We start from the raw sequence: 20,533 nt of genomic DNA on the forward strand, positions 1-20,533 counted from the left end.
GAATCATCGAACTTTACATCAGAAACCGGGGATGTACTGCATGGTGACTAACATAATATAATAAAAAATCATTAAAAAAAAAACAAAACGCAAGTCCAGGAAACTTCTTTTGTGGATTGGGATCTCGGCTGGTTGGATGAACTTTAGCCAGTTACGCAATCTCTATGGGGTTCAGTTCCTCAAATGGGACTAATGATGGTACCCTTCTCATGGAAATCGTCAGTCTCCATGTACTAGAATGCAGAGTCCATGGTAACTGGGACTTTGTCTTAGTCACTAAAATAGCCCCAATACACCATACCATAGACACTCGATAAATATTTGTAATTTATCGTACGTCAGTGTGCTTTTTTTTTCATCTTTATTATGGAACTATGGTTGACATGCAATGTTACATTAGTTTCAAGTGTACAACATAGTTTTTTCAACAGTTCTATACATTATGCAATGCTAGTGTGCTAACATTTGAGTACCTGCCACATCTCTTAGGTGCAACCATTACAAATTATTAATGCCATACAACAATGTATAAAAAAATTCACCATGCGAGTCACCATAATAAAAATATACATTTTCATGTACATGTGATTAAAACTGTAAAGATATATAATAGAGATTAAAGGAACAAAAATAGAAAGCTATGTCATGGGTAGTAAGTCATTATAATATTGCTTTATAACAAAATTAAGGGGGCACTGGCCCTAAATTTCATGTTTTAAGCTAATTTATGAATGTAACATTCAGTTCTTCCAGTATTATTTTTACTCACTAATATTTACATTTAAAAAATAGACTTCAACACAACCTCTATGTAGTCCCTATAAAAACAAAAGAAGATTATTATCATTATGTTAATAACTTCTTTCCAAAATAAAGGATAGGATTACATACTATTGGAAGGTCTATAATGCAGTCTCAGACTTTCATGCCTTCATTTAAGTGATCATCGTTACCCACATCTGAAAAAGAATTACGGTTCCAACAAAGAAAATAAACCCCAACAGAGTACCCAAGTTGAAACATCCTTTTGGCTACCAGTAAGTCACACCGTAAAACAGTCACTTCCCCATCTCCGTATGGAGTCAGCGTAGTTTCTTAATCAGTGATGTCCAAAAGCTTCTTGTAATGTTGGGCAATGAGTCGCCACATCTTCCTCGTTATCAGAAACTTATGGCCAGGAAGAGCAACACCACCTTTTTGTCCTTGGGAATAACTGACAAATGGCATGAAATGAAATGTTGCTGATAGCCCTCTTTTCTTCTATCTTTTAAAAATAATATTAACCTCATTTTTTTTCTAGTGCAAAAGTAACATGTACGTGTGGGAAGTCTAGAAATACAGAAAAGCACAAAGGGGAACATAGAATTTATTTTAATATCATTGTCCAAAGATATGTACTATTACCAGATTGATAGTTTTCTAGATTTTTAATAGGCATATAAACATTTTTAATAAAATTGGAGTTGTGTTGCACTTCTTTTTCAAAATCTTCTATTTTACTTAATATTTTCCCATGTCACTAAACTTTATTTCACGATATGAGCATTTATTGGTTGCATAGGTTATCACATATGCCTGTACTATTTTTTAATCCTAGTATTGATTACATAGGGTTTTTACTTTTTTCCTCCCTCACAAACACTAGTGCTACGAATAGATTCATATCTTTGGGCACATCTCTGATTATTTCCACGGGGTAAATTACTAGAAGCAGAACGTCTCTGTGTGCATATTTCCAGGGAACGTGGTGTGGGATGAGAAGGTTAGACATGGCGATATGCACATTTTAAAGAAAGGTCTATATTTTTATCTACAGTACATGAGGGCGTCTTTTCTCGGAGTCTAGAAGTACTAAGTCATTTTTTAATCCCTGTCAATTACAAGGCAAGATAATTCATTGTTCCACTTAGGTACAGAGATATCTCTATGGACGTTTTAATCCGCAGTCTCAGGATGAGCTAGGATCATAAGAGCAGAGAGCAAAGTGACCAGAAGAGCATGAGCGGGCACTAATTGCTCTTCGGGTGAATAAATGGAACAGCTGGAGCAGGTAGGGGTCCTAGAGAGTACCTAGACCAGTGAATTTCTCTAACTTTTGTTAAATAGGCAACAGAAATACATTTTTCAAATAAAATCTGACGCAGGCCCCAATATATAAACACAGGAAAGCAGAGCCATGTCACTTTAACCTGAGTGAAGAGGCCTGAATCCTCCCTTCTGAGCATCCCTTTCTTGTTGAAGAAAGCCCCTGCTGGACTTCCGGGGAGCCTTGGGATTCTCACGCAACCCAGCTTGAAAACCGTTCATCCCCTAATTTTGTTTGTGAGGAAACTAAGACCTAGAGAAATAATTTACTTATAATCACAAGTTGTTGTCATATGAGAATTGAGATAAGAATGAACATTTAGGGGCGCCTGGGTGGCTTAGTCATTAAGAGTCTGCCTTCGGCTCAGGGCGTGATCCCAGGGTCCTGGGATCGAGCCCCGCATCAGGCTGCCTGCTCTGCTGGGAGCCTGCTTCTTTCTCTCCCACTCCCCCTGCTTGTGTTCCCTCTCTTGCTGGCTGTCTTTCTCTCTGTCAAATAAATAAATAAAATCTTAAAAAAAAAAAAAAAGAATGAACATTTAAATTCATACAGTTACTAACTGTATGACTTAGAACAAAATATTTAAACTTTTCTGGGTTCAGTTTGTTTGATATGAGGATTAAAATAACATCTACCTTATGGTGGCAGTGTAAGGATTGCACGAGAAAATAAAATAATCTCCAGTCTCATGACTAAATGTCCTCTGTATGTTGATTACTCCCAAATTTCTAACTCCAGACTAACTTCTCCCTTGGACTTGAACTGGGCAGAATTGGGTATTGAACTGCCTACTCGTTATTTCTCTCTGAGTGCCAAACAGACATCTCTAACTTAACTGTTTGAAACTGAACTCCTGACCTTCCCCTTCAAACCTCCTCCCACCCTCCGCACCATCTCACTAATGGCATCTCCTTGTCCTGTTGCTCTGCCCAGAACCTTGGGTTTGTCCATGATGCCCCCTTTCTCTCACATTCCATGTCCAAGATGTTAGAAGAGCTTCTTGACTCTACCCTCAAAATGTATGCAGAACCCCACCTTTTCTTACCACCTCCACAGTACCACGCTGGTCCAAGTACCAGCTTCTCTCCCCAGGTTAGTGCTTCCTAACTGGTCTCCCTCCTCTTCCCTTCCCCTTTCATTCCATTCTCACCACAAGAGCCAGGGTGATCCTGTTAAGACATAAGCCAGCACCTGCCACGCCTCAGCTCGGAACCTCTCAGCGGCTGCTTGTTCTGTCAGTGTCAAGCCAAAGTCCCAAGCATGGCCCTCAGGTGCTCTCTGACCCAGCTGCCTGTCACCCCCTGGCTCTCCCACTGCCCTCTCCCTTGCAACGCGGCTCCAGCCTTCACCGGCCTCACGATAGTTCCTGGAAGGCATCTTCCAGGGGTGTCCAGGCCGCCCTCACCTCCTGCCGTCCTTGCCCAAAGAGCACTACCGCAGCGTAGGCTTGTCTCCCCTCTAAATCGGCACACTCTGCACAGACAAAAGCCCTTTTCTCCTTGTCTGCTTTATTTTCCTCCGTGGTAAAACACACGGTATCGTTTGTTTTATGTCTTCATTGTCTAGAACGTAAGCTGCATGAGGGCGTAGATGTTTTCTGCTGTGATCAATACTTTATCTGCAATGTTGGAATAGTGCCTGGCACAGAGTAAGCGCTCCCTAAAGACTTGTTGAATGAATCATATATGGAGAGCTTTTAACAGCACGCTATGTGCTCATTAAATATTGTCATCATTTGCAGCCATTGTCAGCACTGGTTTTCCTCTCCAAACACTCTTGCTTTCTAAAAGCCATCTAGGAGGAACTACTCACTTAAGAGACAGCTGATTTTAAGGTGTTATTTTTTTTAAGATTTTATTTCTTTATTTGAGAGAGAGAGAGAGAGCGAGAACAAATGAGGGGGAGAGGGAGGAGCAGACTCCCCGCTGAGCAGGAAGCCGGACACCAGGCTCTATCCCAGCGCCGTGGGACCACGACCCGAGCCAAAGGCAGATGCTTAACCGACTGAGCCGCCCAGGTGCCCCTAAGATGCTATTAGGGGAACAATTTAATATTCAGTTCCTAAGCCTGAGTTTCTTAAATGGTTTTGATTTATTAGGGGTGGGGAATATGGAACAAAGAATGGAGAACTTGTTAAAATTATGGATGAATTCTCAAAGGGATATCCTACCCATTAATAAAGTATAAATTCAGTGTGAAAAACTCGAAAGAGATGATGCAAAATGCTAATTGGATTTCTATTTGATTGCTTAGTTTAAAACTCTAAGAATCTTCTTTTAAAAATAAAATTTATTAGCTTTTTCCTTAGGCAACATAGAGCATTGTAACAAAAGTAAATTATCATGACCCTTCCTCCCTTTATAATTAGGCAGTAGAAATATGACACTATCTGTGAGAGAGTTACTGGGATCCAAGGTCAGGTCCTGTTTCGGGAATGCTTCATAAACACAAATTGCTTTCCGTTTATGTTATTTCCTCCAAGAGAGATAAGAACAACATTAACACTTTAGAATCAAGAGTGAGTTTATGTCTGTGATCATCAGTATTTTAGTACTAAAAACTAAAAATAAACTCCATAAATACTTTAAACTCACTTGAAAACATTACAAATAAAAGTTTTTAGCACAAACTAATCAACTATTCATTGAAAATTGTTGAGGTCTCAGGTTATGCAGAAGAATGTAGGAAAAAGGCATATGGCTTTATCATCTTTCCCCATTCATGTTTCTGGTTTCCTCCTTTTGTTTCTGGCTGGTCTTTCTCATCTGTGTAGACAGGCCCTCCTCTAAAGTCAATGTCAGTGAAAGTTACAGTAACACATGTAAATGTGTTCTAGAAAGAAGGAACCACAAGTGTGAAGCCTTACAATAGGGACAGATCAAAGAACAAAAAGGTCAAATTTCTGATCATATTTCCATAGCTATGCTACATTATAAAAAGCAGTAGTGAGAACGCTGGTGGAAAGACAAAATGGTGTTGTTACTTTGGAAAATAGTTTCTTGCAGTTAACCATGCATCTACCATATGATCCAGCAATCTCACACCTACATATTAGAGAAAATAAAACTTTGTTGGCACACAAACCTGCACATGAATGTTTACAGTAGCTTGATTCATAATCACTCCAAACTGGAAAAAACCAAAGGTCCTTCAATGGGTGAAGGGTGAGCAAACTGGTGTGTGTGGGTGGGTGTGGGTGTGTACATATATAGATAGGAAATGGAATATTACTCATCAATAAAAAGGAGCAAACTGATGATACACGCAGCCACCTGCATCGATCTCAAATGCTAAGCGAAAGAAGGCAGGCTTCCCAAAGCAATGTACTGGAAAAGGCAAAACTATGGGGACGGAAGACCAGGCAGTGGTTGCCAGAAACAAGGTCAGGAGAAGAGTTGAATACAAAAGAGCACGAGGGAATTTGGGACGTGATGAAACTGTTCTGTATCCTTATTTCAGTGATTTTACAAAGTTGTACGCATTTGTCAAAACTCAGAACTGCACACTCACACACACACACAAAAGTAAATTTTATGGTATGTAAATTATACCGCACACAAAATGAATGGAACTCAGTTACAGGGAAGGGAGGATATTTAATAGGATGCCAGGGAGACTATCCTGAATGACAGTTGGACAGAGGTTTCCATGATGTGATGGGGGAAGCTGTGTAACAACTGGAGCACCAATTAACACTTACCAAAATTATAAAATATTGAGAAAAATTTGGTCTCTCTCTTTCAAAATGATTACTTGAAGATATGCACAACTACTGTCAAAAGAAAACTGGGAAGCTAAAACAAATGTATCAGTGTTACTACTTGCAAACTAGTCAATCTAGGCAGACGATTTATCAAGAGAATATCAGGAAGCTCCCAGAAATGAAGAACAAGTACGCTAATTATTAATTTATTGCCTCTCAGCTCTAAATTCAGTCTTCATTATCTGCTCTGCAATAATGGAGGTGGACCCTGTAAGCACTTCTCCTTGGCAATGAGCACGATACGAAGCTTTGTCAGTAGAGGGCACTGGAGGGACCCTGCATGAGGAAGGGCTCCTCTTCTTGATTCAGGTGTGTTTCCCTTTGCTTCTCGTTTCTACATGTGGCTGTCAGCAGCATGTGATGGGGACATCCAGTAATGCTCCTTCCTAGGTGTTAAGAACTGAATTGTGAACCCCTCAAATTCCTCTGTTGATGCCCTAACCCCCAGTACCTTAGAATGTGACTGTATTGGAGATAGAGTCTTTAGAAGGGTGATTAAGGTTAAATGAAGTCATTAGGATGGGCCCTAATCCAATATAACTAGTGTCCTTATAAAAAGAAGAGACCCCACAGTGGGAAGACCATGTGAAGGCATCAGAAGAAGCCATCCACAAGCCCAGGAGAAATGTCTCAGAAGAAATCAACGCTGACAACACCTTTTCCTTGGACTTCTAGCCTTCAGGACTATGGGGAAATAAATTCCTGTCGTTTCATCCACCCAGTTTGGTGCTTTGTTACAGCAGCTGTAGTAAACGAATATACCATTAGTGCACATTAGGGCAAGCCCTAGCCCCATTGCAGCCCAGCGACCACCTAGCTGCAACTACCCTGACATAAGGCTTCAAGACTCTCAGCTGGAAAATGGGCTTCTTGATGCCCCAAATGCCTGCACAGTCCTGTCCACCAGCGTTCATTTTCCTGCACTCTGGAGTGGTTTGCCGGCCTTGCCCACATGTACCCCAGAGGTTGTTTCCTGCTCGCCAGTCCTGGCCCATGATTTCCGAGCCAGGCTCAGCCCTCCTACCCTCCAGAAGAGCGTTCCCTGCTTGTCTAGTGTCTATAGACCAGCTCTGGCCAAGCGCCACCCAGCAACTTGGTCACCATCTAGTGGACTGAAACCACTCCTCCAACCAGGTTTGCGTCCCAGCTCCGGGAGAGGGTCCCCTTCCAAGTTTATTTCTTCCTTGGGTACTTTTCTCCACACGAGGACATTCTTTAGCATTCTTTCTATTCCTTAGAGTTATTACCCTATTATCGTTTATAATTCTTTTTTTAAAAGATTTTATTTATTTATTTATTTATTTATTTATTTATTTATTTATGAGGGCACTAGCAAAGGAAGGGGCAGAGGAAGAGGGAGAGAGAGAATCTCAAGCAGACGTTGTGCTGAGCACGGAGCCCCACACGAGCGAGGCTCGGTCTCACGACGCTGAGCTCGTGACCTGAGCAGAAACCAAGAGTAGGACGCTTAACTGACTGAGCCACCCAGGCGCCCCTAGTAAATAATTTTTATATTAAGCTTTCCCTGTTCAGATGTTGCTTGGACTCTCCTGGTACACTCTGACGGATATGGATTTGGCACTGGGGGCAACCCCAGGACGGAGGCCTGCAAAGGTGAGATTTGGGGGTTGGCTTGGTCATGCTGTTTGGTTAGAGCTCAGCGCCGAGCTTCTTGCCGGTGAGAAACGGGAAGCGAGGAATCCCTGGCATGCGGGGACATCACAGCCACACCATCACCCGTGTTTGATTGTGATGGAAACGGAAGCAAGGGTCTTAGCAGCCCAAGTGGTCGCTGCATCTGACTGTTGAGGCAGCTGATGAGGACAACGAGGAGTGTGGTGTGAGATCGAGTGTGGGGAGGGCACTTGAATGCTCGTAAAATGACAAACGCGACTCTTTGAACCCTCAGGTTTCTCAAGCCAGAAAGCTTCCATGATAGCCCTAAAACACTCTTTGCTTTTTACCCAGAGGGCTGATATTGCTGAAAATGAAACATAACTTGCAATTGTCTGGGTTGCTGAATTAAAACAATGGTTAAATTTACCGTTTCTGAGCCTTTCTTTCCTGTGGAAGCAGCTCACAAACTAAGTCCAAGCAAACTAGCCTTCCTTTGCTTAAATACCCGTGAAAACCTCGTCTGGTGCAGATTCCTTGGAAGGGGACTTTGATTCTCCTCAAGGCCCAGCCCAGCCACCCCCCTTTACGCTAGATGCATCCGCTTGGGTGAAATCAGTGTGTTCCCAGAGGCCAGGGGAGCACTCTGACCCAGGAAGAGATAGTTTACGTACCCAAAGAACGGCCACCCTTCTCTAATATGTATCATAGAAACCTGGGGAACATGCGTGGGAGTTCATTTTAAAGATGTGAGAACAAGAAGTGGGAACTACAACACTGGGCCAGGCCAAATTCACCGCTGGGAGTGTGCTTTCTAATTCCTAAGAGCCTTCCCGGCATGGCGAGGGGGAGGCAGTCCAAACCGTAGGGAGTTAGGGACACTGGACTGGGTTTATCATGTGCAAGCTGTGCACCCCCCTCCCATCTACGTTGCAGGAAAAGGCCCAGAAGACAGCTGTCTGCACTAAGGCGTCTGCGTCCTTGGAAAGCTCTGCGGTTGCCGTCTTCTTTAGGCTGGGTGTGACTAGGGGGCGTCAGTATGGAGAGGGGCTAGCTCATTCCGACGGGATGGGATCCCAGATAATCAGAGGCCAACTGGCAGCATTTATTGTTTTTAAGATTTTATTTGTTTATTTGTCAGAGAGAGAGAGAGAGCACAGGCAGGGAGAGTGGAAGAGGGAGAGGGAGAAGCAGGCTCCCCACTGAGCAAGGAGCCCGATGCAGGATTTGATCCCAGGACCCTGGAATCAGGACCTGAGCAGAAGGCAGATGCTTAACTGACTGAGCCACCCCAGGGTCCCCAAATGCATTTAACAGCCAAGAACCTGCTGTGGGGGCATATTCACCGTAAAGGACAGCAGGGACATATCAGTAATCAGAATGCCTTGGCTCACACGGATCTGGCAGCAGCTAAGTGATCAGAATAGTTGGGCAGCTGCCATGTGGCTTGATCCGTACCACTGGGAAAACTCCAACCCTGGTGGTGGGCTTGAGTTATTTTGCTGGCATCTCACTGCCATGTACGCAGTTTCTCGAGCTAAGTCAATTTACAGACTCAGAGGTCCTCGAATGAAGAGGGTGAGGGTCTTGTGGCCCACACGAACCAGAGCTGTACACGGAGCGGAATTCTGGGCCACCCCACCTAGTAAGGGGAAGGGCAGGGATTTGAATGCCAGCCGCTACTCTTAACCACTGTTATCTCTTATCTCCCTTACCATCGTGGTGTCCTGCCCCCATCCCGCTGCTGCATTGCCTAGGAGGCCAAGGAAACAGTACAATGAGTCGCTCAGATCTTACCTGATTTGGGCTCTCCTTGAGAATCGAATGAAGTATGTCAATCTATGTGTAATGTTTTTGATAAAATACACTCTAAATTTTATATATCTTAGCCACTAGTATTGATTCCAATCTGATGGTAAAATATTTACCATAAACTCAGTGGATGAAGAGTTCATGTGAAGCAGCCACATTACATAAAGTCCATCATACACAAACTTGACTTCAAAATAATTTCCTCAGAATGTTCAGCATATCTTAACACCAATAAAAAAATCTACAACTTTTCAGGGGAACAAATAGTCTATAGGTAAACTTAATGCACAGGCAACGTGGAAACTCTTTCGGACTTTCTTCAACACCTGCCCACTGAGCCTTTTTTTCTTTAAAGATTATTTCAAGGGTGCCTGGGGGGCTCAGTTGGTTAAGCATCTGCCTTCGGCTCAGGTCACGGTCCCAGGGTCCTGGCACTGAGTCCAGCATCGGGATCCCTACTTGGCATCGGTGGGGAGCCTGCTTCTCCCTCTCCCTCTGCCTGCAGCTCCCCCTGCTTGTGCTCGCTCACTCTCTGTCAAATAAATAAATAAAAAATCTTTAAAAAAATAATATAAAATAAAAGATTATTGCAGTTCTTATATTTTTTTACCCTTTTATTCTTCCTATAGAAAGACTAATAATCACATAAATGTTTAGAAGGCAGGCCACAGATAAAGGACAATAAAGAAGCAATTTTCTTTCATGCTGGAATCACAGGTTCAAGCACATTAAACCACAAAACAACCCCAGCAGCCATCTGATCTGGCTGCCGAGTTACCTAACGGAGAGGTAGGTCATGGGACATACTAAGAGTGATAATTAAATTATAGAAGTACTTGTTACTGGTTTCCTTCTTAATAAAATAAAATAAAATAAAATAAAATAAAATAAAATAAAATAAGAAAATAAAATAAGGAGAAGACTTAAGGTCTCACCCCTACAGGAGAAACTGATGATAAGAACCCCACACCATAGTGCCACCGTGTGCCAGGACTCAGGGCACAGTTTGCAATTCTTAATTGATTTTATCAGTAGGAAATGAAGGAAGAGGGACCCTGAGTAATGGCACCACGTCGTCCAGGTGGTAAATGGTGATGCTGGGATTCTGTCCCCGTGACCAGAGAGTCCAGAGTCCTTGCTGCACATGTTAGTCACGTTGCCCCTTCACAGGCATTCATGCGATCACACACCAGCGGATGGAGAAGGACTCAGTGGTCACAGACTATCTTGAGCACGAATTGAAACAAAAAGCAAGAACCACTTTTATGTATAATAAAGACCCAGAACGAGGAAGTTGGCATCCCTAAACTGTGCAGTGAGAGCAGTGTAAAATGCCGAAAAGAGGATCCAGGCCATCCCGGAAATATTCCCCCGGCCACAGAGGTTAACTGTTACTGCCAGTTCCTTAGAGGAGAGGAACTGGAAATTGACATCAGGACCTTTAGAATTGTGTAAAGTGCAGAGTGGATTCAGTCGTTCGTTCGTTCTTTCTTCCTTTTCTTTTCTTTTCTTTTCTTTTTTTCTTTTCTTTTCTTTTCCTTTCTTTTTACAGTTTTGAGGTTTTTAAAATTGAAGTATAATTAACATACGGTGTTATATTAGTTTCAGGTGGACAATAGAGTGACTCAACAATTCTCTACATTTCTCAGTGCTCACCATGTTTCATCCATCCCCCGCCCCCACCTCCCCTTTGGAAACCACTGGTTTGTTCCAAGTAGTTAAGAGGCTGGGGGTTTTTGTTTATCTCTTTTCTTCTTTGTTCATTTGTTTTTTTCTTTAAATTCCACATATGAGTGAAATCATGGCATTTGTGTTTCTCTGACATTTCACTTAGCATTGTACACTCTAGCTGCATCCTGTTGTTGCAAATGGCAAGATCTCATTCTTTTTTTTTATTAAAGATTTTATTTATTTATTCATGAGAGACACAGAGAGAGAGGCAGAGAGAGAGGCTGAGCAGGGAGCCTGATGGGGGCCTGGATCCCAGGACTCCTGGGATCATGACCTGAGCCGAAGGCAGACACTCAACCAACTGAGCCACCCAGGTGCCCGATCTCATTCTTTTTTACGGTTCAATAATATTCCATTGTTTTTATATACCACATCTTTTTTATCCATTCATCTATCAGTGGACACTTGGGCTGCTTCTATACCTTGGCTATTGTAAAGAATGCTGCAGTAAACATAGGGCTGGATGCATGTATCCCTTTGAATTAGTGTTTTCATCTTCTTTGGGTAGATATCCCACAGTGGAATTATTGGATCATATGGAGATTTCTTTGGCTTTCTCAACGGCAAATCCTACGTGAAGCCTGCAGTCCTGGGGTCAAAGCCAGGTCTCACATGGGGCCCCTGCTCTACCACACAGGACATTAGCATTGGATCGTGCCATATCTCACATTGGTAATCTGGAAATCCATTAAGTGAGGTCCCAGATCCTTTGCTACCTGAGTCATCATCCCCATCTGAGATACCTAGGATTTCTCAACTCAAAGTGTCCTTGCACTCAGGGCAGGGGACACGACAGGAGGCTTCTTTCCAGTTTCTTAGGAGGCACTCATAGCAGTCACATTCAGCTGTGATTGGTTTGGTCAAATAGCATGAACAGATAAAACAAGTCAACTCCTCTTCTAGATTGGAGGCAGTCATCTGCCTTACATAATGTCTATAGTCAAAACTCTGAAACCCGCCTTCAACAGCCAGCCTTGGTCCCCCACGGTCTCTAAATAATCTTCTACTGCCTCCTCCTTCCTCCTTGTCAATGGGGATATGGTGGGAGTTTGTGGGGCAGGAGCCCTAGGCTGATGAGTTTTATGAGGCTTCAATTTTAAGCTCTACAGGCTTTACACACATGGTCTCAAAGTCCTCCTTCATCTCAGAGTATCCTAGCCCAGCATAAGGAATTCCATGCTTCCTCATTTTTTATTAACTCAGAATCCTTAGCTCTAAAGGCAAACCCTTTCTTTGCTCTAGGTCTTTTCTAAGAAAACAAAGGGAGGCATGCGACTGTATGATTCTATGTATAGAAGTTCTGGAATAGGCAAAACTAATCTATAGTGACAGAAGCCAGATCAGTGGTCTCCTCGGGGACTGGGGGGAGGACTCACTGCAATGGAACCCAGGGAACTTTGAGGTTGTTGCAAATGTTGTGTATTTTGTCATTTGTCAAAGTCATCAGACTGTCCACTTAAATGTATGTGTTTTATTGTATGTAAATTATATCTCAATAAATTTGATTTTTAAGTCCATTTTATTGCCTTGGACATTTTTCACAGGCATCACATCATTCTAAGGATTAAGCTTCCTAACAATTGTCTTTCAGTTCAGGGCCAATTGAAACTAACCCTCGTCCATCTTTTGTGTACGTCCTTTGATAGCTGAGTTTCCTAGAGAATTTGCTAGGCTGCCAGTGTGTCACTTTAGATAATTCTCCCATTTCTTCCTATCCAAGATCATCCTTGTTTGCAAGATTTAATTCAATTTTGAAGCACTTCTAGACACTCGTCATCTTCCGTTTGAGGGTCTGTCTAGCAACTCCTCCCATTTATTAAAAAATTTCAGGTCTGGGGGCATCTGGGTGGCTCAGTCGGTTGTGTGTCCGACTCTTGATTTCAGTTCAGGTCATGCTCTCAGGGTCATGAGATGGAGCCCTGCATCGGGCTCCGCACCCAGCAAGGAGTCTGCCTGTCCCTCTCCCTCTGCTCCTTCCCTCACTTCTTCTCTCTCCCCCGCTCTCTGTCTCTCTAAAATAAATAAGTAAATAAATAAAATCTTAAAAAAAAATTTCAGTCTGTTTCCTGAAGTCTAGGCTATGTGTCCAATCACGTCCACTCCTTCTCGACCACCATGAACCCTAGAGTAAGCGGATTACTTTTTTCCCATGAGTCCATGTCACTTCTACTTCTCTGACCAGTTCCTTTTGCTGTGAGCACTTGGTACTTACTTCCTCTACGTTCTGAGAAAACTCCCACGTTAAAAAAAAGAAGTGCTGGCTCCCTAGGGCATGATAGCTTTTAGATAAAAAAGACGTTTGAGGTCAGTAACCGCTGCTTTACTGTGTTATATAAGACATCTAAGGTCCTTAAGGGTTTGAGGTGTTTGCCCAAAGTCAGATAGTGAATAAAACTCTACACTGAAACCTCATTTTCATCAGACCACTGTGTACTGTTGGGCCGGATGTTTACTGCCCAGGGGCAACCAGCCGAGGGTTAGGGTTAGGCCCGAGTGGGAACTGAAGTTAGTGTGGGCCCCGCTTCCTTCGCCAAGCTTGAGCCCTGCTTGAGGCTCTCCCCCTCCACACAGGGACAGCCTCCCTCTAATTTTCATAAAAGCACCATTTGGCCAATAGTGGCTGTGATCTATCCTCAAACTTCTCTTCCAAATTATTTCAAATGTAATCGTTTATTTTTTAAAATTTTATCAGGAAGAAATTTAGCACTTTTATTTTTTAATTTTTTATTATTTATTTATTTATTTTTTGCAGTTCATATGTTTTTTCCTAAAGGTAGAATTTATTTATTTATTTATCAATAATATTTATTTTGCTGTATTAGTCACCATACAGTAGCACTTTTATTTTATTTTATTTTATTTTTTTTATTTTTAAATTTTTATTTATTTATTTATTTATTCGACAGAGATAGAGACAGCCAGCGAGAGAGGGAACACAAGCAGGGGGANGGAAGAAGCAGGCTCATAGCGGAAGAGCCTGATGTGGGGCTCGATCTCGTAACGCCGGGATCACGCCCTGAGCCGAAGGCAGACGCTTAACCGCTGTGCCACCCAGGCGCCCCAGCACTTTTATTTTAAAAGAATATCCTGTAACATTCATAGATCCTAACAATTTTTATTATATCTTTTTCAAATGCTGCTTTGTGAATTCTTTTTTTTTTTTTTAAGAGAGAGAGGGAGCAAGAGAGAGCACAAGTGCATGTTGCAGGGGGAAGGGACAGAGGGAGAGGAGAGAGAGAAGCTTAAGCAGGCTCCTCACTTACATGGGGCTCCATCCCACAACGCTGAGATCATAACCTGAGCCGATATCAAGACCTGGACACCTAAACAACTGAGCCATCCAGGCATACTTGTTTTGTGAGTTCTTAAGCAATCCAGGACATTCATAGATTTGATATACTTTATTTCTGCAGAGCCAGGCCAGGGACTCCGCTTGGAATGAGATTTGGCCCAGAACTCTGGGGCAGGAGCAAAGGAAGGCTTAAGCCTCAGCCACCCATAACTCAGCTTTCAGTCTGATATAAAGGACATGGTCCGAGGAGACAAGAACTTAATCCCAAGGGAAAGGTCTGGAGTAGGAGATGAGTAGAACAGAGAGAGCAGTTGAGAGGCAGAGCCTGGAAAGGCTCCCTGAGACAACGGGAGATGTCTTTTTGTAGGGTGCCTCCTCTGTGCCTTGGATGAGTGGGCGAAAGTAGAAAGGCCTAATGGACCTGCAGAGACCCAAGTCAACGCAAAGTTGCTACTGGAATCCAAGAGGATTCAATAAAAGCAGAGACCAATGTCCCGGCCTACATGGGATAAGGCACTGCCACCAAGAGCCCCCAGTAAGGGCCCACTGGGTAAAACAAAGTCCCGCTGTGACCAGTACTCACTCCACCCAGTGCCATGTGGATGGCTAAACTTTTCCCCTCCCAGACACCATTTTGGCTGGGGGGAGGGGGAAAGAGGAAAACACCCGAAAGCACTTACACAAAAGACATTGGGTTAACCCAAAAGTTGTCTCTGATATTATCTTAAACTGGAAAGTGTGCGCTCAGTGATCTACTGTCACTCTACCATCCCAGCTCTGCATAAGAGGAAATGGCACTTTCAGAACCGGAGCATATTACAGAAAAGAAGAACGCTGCATTTTTTCGACCTTTGAGTGCAATTTACCCATTATACGTGGTCCTTCCAGTTCCAGAAGGCATGCTGTGCACACTAACCAGGGGTCACAAAGTACAAATATAAATTGTCAGTGTGAGTCTTTGGTGCCCTTGAAGGTAGCTTTTGTGCATAGAAAAAGGTTATTCAGAGGTTAGCTTTAGAAATTAATATTTAATTTACTAGTGTTGCAATTTAAAAGCTTAGCTTGATTTTAAGTTCAACTTAGAATTTTTATTGTTCTTTTATAGAGAAAAATTTAAAAACCACTTTTAAGGCACTTAAATATTATTTGTTGCTGTTTATAAATGTTATTAAATAAACTCCCCCAAACCTTTTAAAGTACCTTTATAAATCTAATATTTTATTTTCCTCATAAATATAGAACTATTTGATTAATATTAAAACTTTCCTGGGAATCTAAATCTAATAAATCAAATTTATAAATACGGTGATTTTTAAATTAAGAAAGTTAATAAGGACTTAAAAGTGTAAATAATTACTCCCTTTGACATTTTATTTTATTTTTTCAAGATTTTATTTATTTATTTGAGAGAGGGGGAGAGAGCACAACCAGACAGAGAGGCAGAGAGAGAGAGAAAAGCAGACTCTCCACTGAGCAGAGAGCCAGATGTGGGGCTCAATCCCAGGACCCCGAGATCATGACCTGAGCCAAAAGCAGACCTTTAACCAACTGAGCCACCCAGGCACCCCTCCCTTTAACATTTTAAAATGGAATCACAATCAAACTAGAAGTTAGGTCTTAAAGCTTAATTTAATTTGATCCATGTTAAACATTTTTGGGGTGAAATACAAGTATCCCCCACTTTCTAAAAGTCCATGTTATTCTGCTTCACAAAAGACCTCCGGTAGCACCTGTTTTCGCTAACCAAAAGAAATCCAAAGAGGATTTTTGCTTTTATGAAAAAAGTTGTTACCATGATGAGGTGCCTGGGTGGCTCAGTGGGTTAAGCATCTGCCTTCCACTCAGGTCATGATCCCAGGGCCCTGGGATCGAGCCCCACATCAGGCTCCCTGCTCAGTGGGGAGTCTGCTTCTCCCTCTCCCTCTGCCCCACCCCTCACTCATGCTCTCTCTCTCTCTCTCAAATAAATAAAATCTTTAAAAAAAAAAGTTGTTACCGTGCCAATTGTGTAGGTCTTTCGTAAAGGCAAAGCGGCATGAGGCAGACTTTCAGAAAGTAAGAGATACTTCTCGCTTTATGCCATTTCAGTTTACAAACGGTTTCATAGGAACATTCTACTTTCAGATAGTGGGAGAAACCTGTACTCCATCAGCGATGCCATGTGCTTCAACCTGCACTTCATCCAGAAGCAGAAAATGCTGCATTATTAATGATGCTGCATTTGGTCCCTTGGCTAAGATGGTGAGTGCCAGGTCTGTCTACGGTAGCAGTACTTCTCCCCTTCACAGTTAGTAAACAAACTATGGAGTGATCCTTTGGTATCATGGGGATATTGCATTCCCTAAGAAAGCTTCACCTAATTCATTGATGGTCATTGCCTAAATTTATTACTACATTAGAGCACAAAATGACTTTTTAATTCTATTTTTCTTTCCTTATTTTCTAACACAACAAAATGTTCCAGGTTCACATTGTCCTTTCCTGGCCCTGAACATGGAATTGGCTGTTTCCTGAAGTCCTGCTTCTTTTTACTGAGAGGGATGTTTTTTAGAAACCAAGATCTGCGTGCTCGCCATACTTCTTGCTACCAGAGTGTCATCATTTCTAGACCCTTTCAGTGGACAGACCTATGGACTATTTCTTTTAATTAATAAGCTCATATGGATATTTTCAATTCAAATTTATATTTAAAGATTTTTTTCTTAACTGAGCATATTTCATATTTATATTTATTTCCTCTTGCACTGAAAATCACGATCCTAAAAATGTTAATGTGTTTACTTATTTTTTATTTTATATTATACATAAAATTATTTGAAAATTATGATACCAATATCACTACTAACAAGTCTCCAGTGGGAGAAGTCTAACATTTCTTTGCAGTTCTTTATACCCTTCGAATATATCCCACTAAATATATACAATCAGAATACTCTATTAAAATTTGCTTGAAATAATACTTTTCTTTGTGTGATTATGTTATCCATTGGATACAGAGATAGAGTTTATATGCTCCTGTGTGTGCTCAATTTTAGAGTTCATTTTTTTATTGCTTTCATTCAATTGTGTTTTTGAATATGTAAAACATTTACATGGTTCAAAAGTCACAACTATATAAAGTCTAAGTAGAAACATCTGCACCCCCTTCCTCTTTCCCGCTCCCCGCTGCTCCCTCCATCCCCTGTGGGTAGCCATTTTCATTAGTTTCTGGTCTCTCTAATTTTTTTTCTTTTCGTAAATAAGTGTTTGTAGGGGAAGAGCCTGACATTAAGCTCTTGACTGTCCAGGCACCCGGTTCACAGATACCCACCTTGAATAAGCACGTTGCTGACTGTATGGCAGCTACTAGCAGACCGACCAGGCCGCTCCCACCCACAAAGTTGCCCTTTGAGAAAGCCCATGGTAACCTAGAGAGCTGACACTTGAGTGACCCTGCTTTTCCCTTCCCAATCCCTAATTCCTGCTATGTTTTACATCCGTCAGTAAAGAGTGAACCCATGAAACCCTGGGCACACACCCCTGGAGCAGAGCCCTGGGTCCCTACTTCCTCCCCTCCCTTCACTTGCAAACTTGTGCGGCCCCAGGCGAGCCGTGTACCCCTCACAACCTGTGAGAATAAATCTTGTTATTCAGAATCCTCTGCTGGTCGTTGCTGAGGGGTGCATCTTGCAGTCTAAGACCCACAAAGACTGGTCAGTGCCAACGTTGGCTGTAGTCAGGGAAAGTCTGCGAAGGCTCACTACAGGTAAAAAGGCCCGGGGCGCTCCTCGCTGATTGCACCGCTGTGGATAGGCTTAGACTAACCCAACAGTGTGTTACGTATGTATGAGTGCTTTACATAATCTCCACTTTTTCCTTCACAAGATGTAGCATAGGAGATGCACCCACCTGAACTTGCTTTTTTCATGTAACAATATAACCTGGAAATTATTCTATATGATTTCATAGAGATCTTTCTCATTCTCTTCAAACAGCTACAAAGTCTCCTACAATCAATATGTTGGCTGAGGCTGCGTCATCTGCAGATTTGACTGGGGCCTGCTGAGCCACTTTTAAAGATGACTCACTCCCAGGCCTCCCCCATTGGTGCTGATTGTTGACAAGATCGTCTCCCCAGGGCTCATCCCCAGGCTGCTAGAGCTTCCCTGCAACATGGCAACTCAATTCCGCCTCCCCCCCGCCCCAGCACCTAATCCAGATAGCTGGATAGAAACATCAGTGGCTCTTACAACTTAGTTTGGTCACATACTATCCCTTCCAGAACATTCCATTTGTTAAAAGCAAGTCACTAAGTCTGGCCCACATTCAAAGGAAGGTGAATTGGGCTCCACCTTTTGAAGGGAAATGTATCAAAGAATTTGTGGCCATATGTTAAAACCTCCATGAACCTCATTAAGGGAACATTCTGTACAGAACACTATTTACCTTGTGTGTAAAGTAATGTAATTTTTTCATTATTATGGTCGAGTAGTGTTCACTTAGCTCTGGAAACAATATAATAATATAGTATATTATTATGTGTATTGTATTATATATGGGCATATATAGACATATACATGCGTAATGAGTATGTTTATAGATAGATCGATTGATCCCTGGAGGAGCTCTTTATTTTCTTTATGAAAATAACAAAGAATTTATCGAGAATTTTTACATGTAGAGATCTCCATTTTATTATACATAACTCAAGGTCTTACTTCTCAAATTAGGGGACCCGTATTCACAGGGATATGCAGTGGAAGGCTCAGGTGGGCAAGGGCACAGGCAGGGTCGGATCTTACAGGAACAACTTTATGTGGTGGTATGCAACGTGAAAACATTTTTATCCTGAAACAATGGTAGATCTGTACTGTAGGGTAAAATGCAGTGTCTACACATATTTTTTAAATCAAGCATGAAACTTCAAAGAAATTTCGAACTTAGGGAGTTCAAAATAGGCTGCTTTGGCCTATTTCCTCCAGCTTCCCAGAGGTGCTTTTCCAATTCTCTGTCCATAATGGTATGTCAGTGCAGAAGTCTGAGAAGTGTTGGCTTTAGAGTCCATATTTGTGTTTTGCTCATGAGCAACTGGTGGGAACCTTTCTTCTAGTCTTCCAGGGCATCTAAAAGAATCACCCTTGTTCCTATGTGAGTTATTCCAATTCGAAACTCTCCTGGTGTCTTTCTTATGTCAGGAATGGCACCTCACGCTAATGCGTGCTCTTCCTGGCTCAGCCCTCCCTGTCCAGGCAGCCCAGCAGATCGCCAATTCAGGGGGCGGACACGTTACAGCCAGGCGCCGTCACTGGCGCCCTCTGCTCCTTTGGGCAGGGAGCTTGATTGGATCCAAGATGAAAATGGATCTCCCTGCTTTGCCATACCCTAACCAGAGCTGAATTACCCAACAGACGACTAAAGCAGAGGCCTCCAAACAATGTTTTGGGTAAGATAATGAGATATTTCCTTCCAAAATAAAATTTTGACTGCCTAATAATTATTTTATGATTTGGCATGGTTTTAAATTTTAATTAAATAGAAGGGGAAGAAGGGAGAAATCATCTCTTCTGTCTCAAGGTCTCTGCTGGTCTTAATAGGGCTCTGGCCGTGAAGGCCTCTAGAGCACACCACCCACCCTTCCCTCACTGGCCCAGCTCAGGTTAATCCTGTGTGATCACTCTTCTGCATACTATTAGAAAAGTCACAGGTTCGGAGCATAGCTACAGTTCCCTTCTCTGTAACCCTGTTGAAAATACACTTGTGGTCCATTACCCTTGAAGCTACCATGGTTGGGTACTTCTGACCATGAGAACTAAGCTTATGGGTAAGTTCACTGCCACCCTAGTCCCTAACCATGGGAAAGGAAGTATGAACACCATGGCTCGAAGGCAAGGTTCTCAACTGGGGTCCAGGAACATGGATGAGGGGACAAATACATCTTTTTTCTCACTAGCCTTAAAATGAAATTTAGCATGTATTTCAATTATGAATGTAGGCAGCACACTCCAGCCATTTTAACAGAACCCAGGACATTTTCACCAGTTAGAAATCAAGATATTTTCATATCCAATTCAGTTGTTAGAAATATCTTGAACTATCACTCCACTCATCACTGCTTCAATGTGCGGAGGTGTTCAGATCCCTAACAGATCCTGTGTGGTGCAGTATTCTCGTGTGTCATTGCCATTGAGCCATATGAGCCCAGATGTCCCGCATTCTATGTTGGATGTCCAGAGATATACAATACTTCTTGGCTCTT

At 42.4% G+C, this 20,533-nt stretch overlaps 1 long non-coding RNA gene across 2 annotated transcripts in view; it reads right to left on the reverse strand.

The window, feature by feature from the left end:
• LOC117804414 overlaps window positions 1–20,533 on the reverse strand; it is a 33,469-nt gene that overhangs the window by 9,680 nt on the left and 3,256 nt on the right. The window contains exon 2 of one of the 2 annotated variants that reach the window (XR_004628817.1): window positions 892–1,213. This is a non-coding gene — a long non-coding RNA (uncharacterized LOC117804414). Of the gene's footprint in view, window positions 1–58; window positions 1,214–20,533 lie in introns of those variants that run through there. The other variant, XR_004628816.1, reaches the window with a different exon arrangement.

This window comes from Ailuropoda melanoleuca, chromosome 11, assembly GCF_002007445.2.
Source record: "Ailuropoda melanoleuca isolate Jingjing chromosome 11, ASM200744v2, whole genome shotgun sequence".
NCBI classification, from domain to species: domain Eukaryota; kingdom Metazoa; phylum Chordata; class Mammalia; order Carnivora; family Ursidae; genus Ailuropoda; species Ailuropoda melanoleuca.